General features: G+C 45.7%; 1 long non-coding RNA gene across 1 annotated transcript in view; it reads left to right on the top strand.

The window, feature by feature from the left end:
- The first annotated feature begins 880 nt into the window (after positions 1 to 880).
- LOC311578553 overlaps positions 881 to 6,540 on the top strand; it is a 7,654-nt gene continuing 1,994 nt past the window's right edge. The window contains exon 1 of the long non-coding RNA XR_014772889.1: positions 881 to 1,026. This is a non-coding gene — a long non-coding RNA (uncharacterized lncRNA). The remainder of the gene's footprint in view (positions 1,027 to 6,540) is intronic.

Consider the following 6,540-nt stretch of genomic DNA (forward strand, 5'->3'; position numbering starts at 1 on the left):
GGCTTTGAGGTATCATATGCTCAACCTAGGCCTAGGGTGACAGTCTCCTGCCTGTAGATCAAAATGTAGAACTCTCAGCTCCTTTTCTAGCTCCCACGTCTGCCTGCAGGCCGCCATGTGTCTAGCCATGACAGTAATGGACGAAGCCTCTGAAACTGTAAGCCAACCCCAGTGAAGCATTTGCCTTTATAATGGTGGTCCTGGTGTCTCTTCACAACAATAAAACCCTAACTAAGGCAACCTCTTTGGAAAACAACTGGCCAGATCACTTTCTGGGGGCCTTGCTTTAGATCACTGGGGGAACGTGCTGTCAGAAGGTGGGATCTGGGAGGTGGGTCTAGTGAGGAGGACAGGGTGGATGGTAGGGGTCAGCCATGGCCTCTGCCCCTCCATCCCACTTCTCCTAGAGGATCAAGGGACAGATGTACAGATATAGAGGAAGCTGCTCCCTGCACTGCCTAAATACTGAGGACTCCTGGTGTGTACGTCCATGGTTCAGGAATAAAGTCCTCTCAAAAGCTAGGGTCGGCTGTGTTACCTGTAGCTAGGTGTGTGTGTGTGTGTGTGTGTGTGTGTGTGTGTGTGTGTGTGTGTGTGTGTGTCTGATGTTGTGGAAACCAGGCCCGACTGGGCTGCCTGCCTGTCTTGCCGTTTCTAGCAGCTTCCATGTCTGTGTTTATGTTGGTTAGCTAGTCATGTTTACTGCTCTGAGAATGCACCCCCTCCCCTCCTCAGGACTTTCTCTCCTATGAGCAATCACCTCTTGAGGGATTTCACCTGCCAGTGGCATGCCTGTTTTGCTGCCTATAAAAAGGCTCTTTGGGCACTGAGTAAAAGCTGCCGCTGCTTTGCTCTCTTAGCATGAAGGATCCGCTGTGTGTGTGTGTGTGTGTTAAATCCACAGTCCCTCGCCTTGACTCGGTACCGCGGTGGCACAGGCGCCACAAGTGGAGGTTCCATCAAGATCGGGAAAGAAGGGAGGAAGCTGACGGTTCGACCAGGAAAGCTGGCCAGCTCCTCAGGGAGGTAGGAAGTGGGTGTGTTGGAAATAGGTGCCGCATGCTCATCCACGGTTCTGGTGGATCAAGTAGTGAGACTATTAGAGATCAAGGCACCGGAATTAAGCATGAGACTGTTAAAGATTTTATAAAAACAATAGAATTGAGCAGTCCTTGGTTTATGGTATCAGGAGAGCTAAATGTCCAATATTGGGATCAGGTGAAGTCTGATCGCCAGAGGATTTCACAAAAGGAAGGGTCCAACAGTGTTCCTATCGCTACCTTTTCATTATGGCATCTCGTTAGAGATGCGCTTAGGAATGAGGATAAGAAAATAAGAGAGCATCTAGGAAGTTTGGAACTTGCCCTAAATGAAGTGCAGGAGGAGCAACCTGTAAAATCTTTGGTCCCGTCTGAGAGTGCCTCTGATATATCTTCTATTCTGAGGAGGAAGAGGCAACTTTAACCTCTGAGATACGGGCCCTAAAGAAGTTGAGGGAGTGTAAGATTGAAGGAAAGAAACTAGAGGAGAGCAGCCCCCGGCATATAACCCAGATTATCAAAGTCAGTTGTCTTTGGCAGCGCCTTCTGCTCCCTCTCGGGGAGTAGTCTTTCCAGTAGTTGAAGTGCCTCACCCAACTAACCCAGGGCAAACGCAGAGACAGCATGAAGCCCTCCAGTTTAAAGACATAAAACAGCTTAAGAAGGCCAGGAGGCAGAGGCAGGCGGATCGCTGTGAGTTCGAGGCCAGCCTGGTCTACAAAGTCAGTCCAGGATGGCCAAGGCTACACAGAGAAACCCTGTCTCGAAAAACCAAAAAAAAAAAAAAAAAAAAAAAAAAAAAACAGCTTAAGAAGGCAGCTATGGCATATGGTCCACATGCCCCCCCCTTTTTTTTTAAGGTTTTATTTTATTATGTATACAATGTTCTGCCTGCATGTGAGCCAGCAGGCCAGAAGAGGGCACCAGATCTCATTATAGATGGCTGTGAGGCAGCTGTGGTTGCTGGGAATTGAACTCAGGACCTTTGGAAGAACAGCCAGTGCGCTTAACCTCTGAGCCATCTCTACAGCCCCCACATGCCCCTTTTACGATTGCCATTTTTGAATCCTTCACAGGACAATTTTTTTAAAAAAATATTTTTATTTAACTTTAATTTGTGTGCATTGGTGTGAAGGTGTCAGATCTTGGAGTTACAGACAGTTGTGAGCTGCCATGTGGGTGCTGGGAATTGAACCCAAGACCTTTGGAAGAGCAGACAGTGCTCTTAACCACTGAGCCAACTCTCCAGCCCCCACAGGACAATTTTTAACACCTAGTGGTTGGCAACAAATGTGTAGAGCAGTCCTCAGTGGGGGTGATTATTTGCTTTGGCGCAGAGATCATCAAGAACAGTGTATTCAGACCACCGCACGTAATGCAGCGGCTGGGGTTCCACAGAGGAACGTGGATATGCTAGCAGGCATGAGTTTGTGCACTGAGCTTAGTGCCCAGGTACAACATGACCCAGCTGTGTATGCGCAGATTGCAACTTGCGCCACGAGGGCTTGGAAGTCCTTGCCTAATAAGGGGGCAGGAGAGCAGCTGTCTAAAGTGGTCCAGGGACACTCTCGGAGCCCTTCCAGGAATTTGTTGATCGCCTTATGCAATTGGCAGGAAGGATTTTTGGAGATGTGGAAGGAGCCATGCCTATTATTAAACAATTGGCCTTTGAAAATGCTAATAAGAATTGTCAGGAAGCCTTTAGACCTTATGAATATAAAAGTATGAATGACTATCTGAAAATTTGCCAAAGCATAGATACTACTCACATAATGGGGAAAGTAATAGCTTCTGCTGTTCAGGGACGGTCACCTTCTGGGGGAGTCCGGCCGAAAACATGTTTCAGATGTGGCCAGACAGGACACCTTAAGAGAGAATGTACTCGAAGGGAGACTGGACAAGCTCGAGATAGAGTTGATCATACCAAGCCAGGTTTGTGTCCTTGTTGTCAACGAGGGAGGGTATCATTGGGGGAATGAGCACCGCTCTAAGACAGGTAGGCAAGGGAGGCCATTGCAGGGAAACAGGGCGCGGGGTCAGCTCTGGGCCCCTTCAAGACAGGTGTGCGGAGCCTTGCAGACACCTGCCTTTCAAGTGATTCAACCTGTGCATTTTATCCCCCAAAGAAACCCATTTTTAATCCAAGATCTCACTCGGGGACAGCAGGCAGCGCAGGATTGGATCTCTGTACCTCCACCAGAGTCACATTAACACTTCAGATGGGCCCCCCAGGCCATTGGGACAGGAGTTTTTGGTCCATTATCTGATGGCTCATTGGTACTGTTGCTGGGTCGAAGTAGTGCCCTTATGAGAGGTCTCAAAGTTATTCCTGGAGTCACTGATGCTGATACAAGGGGAGGGGGGAATAAAAATTATGGTGGAAGCTACTAAGGGTGTTCTGGTGATTCCCCAGGGAGCCCGTATAGCTCAAATAATCCTAGTACCTCAACTCCAAACAACCAACCTATTTTTAAAAGAAAAGAAAAGTGAGGGAGGGTTTGGCTCCACTGGGCTAGTGGCTTATTGGATTGCAACCCTTAATGACCGCCCTATGGCTTATTGGAGTGCAACCCTTAATGACCGCCCTATGCTTACACTGAAAATTGATAGCAGAGACTTTAAAGGCCTACTAGACACGGGAGCGGACACCTCTGTGCTTTCTCTCTCCTATTGGCTTACGGCCTGGCCATTGCAACAAATACCCGATTGCAAGGAGTGGGAACAGCCAACACTCCTTTTCGCAATACTAAGATGTTAACTTGGAAGGATGCAGAGGGACATCAGGGACTATTTCAGCCATATGTCCTCCCTCATATTGCTATTAATTTATGGGGAAGGGATATACTGGAAGGAATGGGGGCTGTATTGACCACACAGCCAGTACAAAGAATGTTAAATCAACAAGGATTTGTCCAGGACAAAGTTTAGGCAAAAACCTACAGGGCAATAACTGTCCTGTTTCAGACCAAGAGATAACTCTCTGCCATCCTTCTGATAAACAGGTGTTAGGGCGTTTTCCGTAGGGGCCATTGTTGAACAGCCTCCAATTCCCACTATTCCTATTAATTGGAAAAAATGATACCCCAATTTGGGTTGAACAATGGCCCTGTCTAAAGAGAAGTTGGAGGCTGCCAATATGCTTGTACAAGAGCAGCTTGCTCTAGGTCATAGTATACCTTCTACATCCCCTTGGAACACACCTATTTTTGTTATCAAAAAGAAATCAGGAAAATGGAGATTTTTTTACAGGATCTTAGAGCTGTCAATGCTACGATGGTGGTTATGGGGGCCACTCAACCTGGCCTCCCTGTTCCAGTAGCCATTCCTAAGCATTGGCATATGATTGTAATTGACTTGAAAGATTGTTTGTTTGTTTTACTATTTCCCCTACATCACAATGATTCACAATGGTTTGCCATTAGTGTTCCCTCTGTTAATTTGTGAGAACCTTATAAAAGACATCAATGGGTAGTATTGCCTCAGGGTATTTGTCAGAATTATGTGGCATCTGCCATAGAGCCAGTCAGGATGTGTTTCCCTACCGTATATATTATTCATTATACGGATGATATTTTGCTGGCTGCCTGGACAGCGGAGGAGGTATTATCTGCCTTAGCTGACTTGCAGGAGATGCTGAAACAGGCTAATTTACAGATCTCACCTGAGAAAATTCAAAAGCAATTTCCTTATCAATATTTAGGTCATCAGGGCTAGAGAGATAGCTCAGTGGTTAAGAGCACTTACTGTTCTTCCAGAGGACCCGGGCTCAATTCCCAGCACCCACATGGCAGCTCACAACTGTCTGTAACTGCAACTGACACCTTCACACAGACACACATGCAGACAAAACTCCAATGCACATAAAATAAAAATTATTAAAAAAAATTTTAAGTCATTAGTTGTTGCAGAATGATGTTAAACCTCAAAAGGTTACTTTAAGATTGGATTCCCTTTCCACTCTCAATGATTTTCAGAAGCTTCTGGGAGATGCTAGTTGGATTCATCCCAGTTTAGGAATTACTTCTGGACAGTTAAAACCTTTGTTTGATATTTTGCAAGGAGATCCTGATCCTACTTCTGCCTGACATTTAACACTGGAGGGTCCTACTTGCATAGAACTTCTGCAAAAGGTCCTATCTCAGGTCCATGATAATTATATAGATTATAACCAACCATTATTTTTATTTTTTATTTTGTTTTTTTGTTTTTTTGAGACAGGGTTTCTCTGTGTAGCCTTGGCTGTCCTGGACTCGCTTTATAGACCAGGCTGGCCTCGAACTCACAGCGATCCTCCTGCCTCTGCCTCCCAAGTGCTGGGATTAAAGGCGTGCGCCACCACGCCCAGCTCACCAACCATTATTTTTAAAAATACGGTTTCAGATCTTGGAGTTACAGACAGTTGTAAACTGCCATGTGGGTGTTGGGAATTGAACCTGGGTCCTTTGGAAGAGCAGGCAGTGCTCTTAACCACTGAGCCATCTCTCCAGCCCTAACCAACCGTTATTGCTATTGATATTCTGCATAGCCCATGCTCCTACTGGAATTTTTTGGCAGACCGGGCTTATCTTGTGGGTGCACTCCCAAGCTTTGCCTGCTAAAGTGGTAATTTCTTATCTTCAAGCTGTAATAACTCTTTTATTTAGGGCCCAGAAATCTAGCCTGCATATTTTTGGGAAGGAGCCTGATCTAGTAATCTCCCCCTTTTTCTTTGGCCCAAGTAACTTGGCTTCAAAAATAATAATGATGATTGGGCAATTTTTATGTCTTCTACCCTCAGCAAATTTGACAATCATTATCCTCCAAATAAGTCAGTTGAATTTTTTAAAATGCACCCTGTTGTTTTTTTTCCTAAAGTCCTGCAAGTCAGCTAAGGCAGATAATACCTCCTCTGCTGTCTGGGCAGCCAGCAAAATATCATCCGTATAATGAATAATATATACGGTAGGGAAACACATCCTGACAGGCTCTATGGCAGATGCCACATAATTCTGACAAATACCCTGAGGCAATACTACCCATTGATATCTTTTATAAGGTTCTCACAAATTAACAGGAAGCAGCCTATTCCTCATGCTAGGGTGGTCTTTACTGATGGGACCTCTAAAGGTATCGCAGCAGTCTTTTCCTGGAGGGTAGTCAAACGAATTATGGTCGCCACCCTTTCTGCTCAGGTGGCAGAACTGCAGGCTGTTCTTTTGGCTCTACAGCTATTTCCTAATACACCTATAAACATTTATTCTGATAGTAAATATATAACTCAAATTCTCCCTCCCCTGGAAACATCTGCCTATGTAGCTCCCATTTTTTTCGGTACATGGGTCTTCTCTTACAGATTCAGGGATTAATTTGGCTGAGACAGGATCCTCTTTTTATTGGACACTTAAGAGCGTACACATCCCTGCCTGGACCCTTGAGTGAGGGACACAGGATGGCGGATACCCTTACTCAAGAGCCCTAGCTCTGACAGCAACTCACAGGGGTAGATAAAGCTCAGCAATTC

Source organism: Acomys minous (genome assembly GCF_964271855.1).
Source record: "Acomys minous genome assembly, chromosome: 12".
In the NCBI taxonomy this organism is placed as follows: Eukaryota; Metazoa; Chordata; class Mammalia; order Rodentia; family Muridae; genus Acomys; species Acomys minous.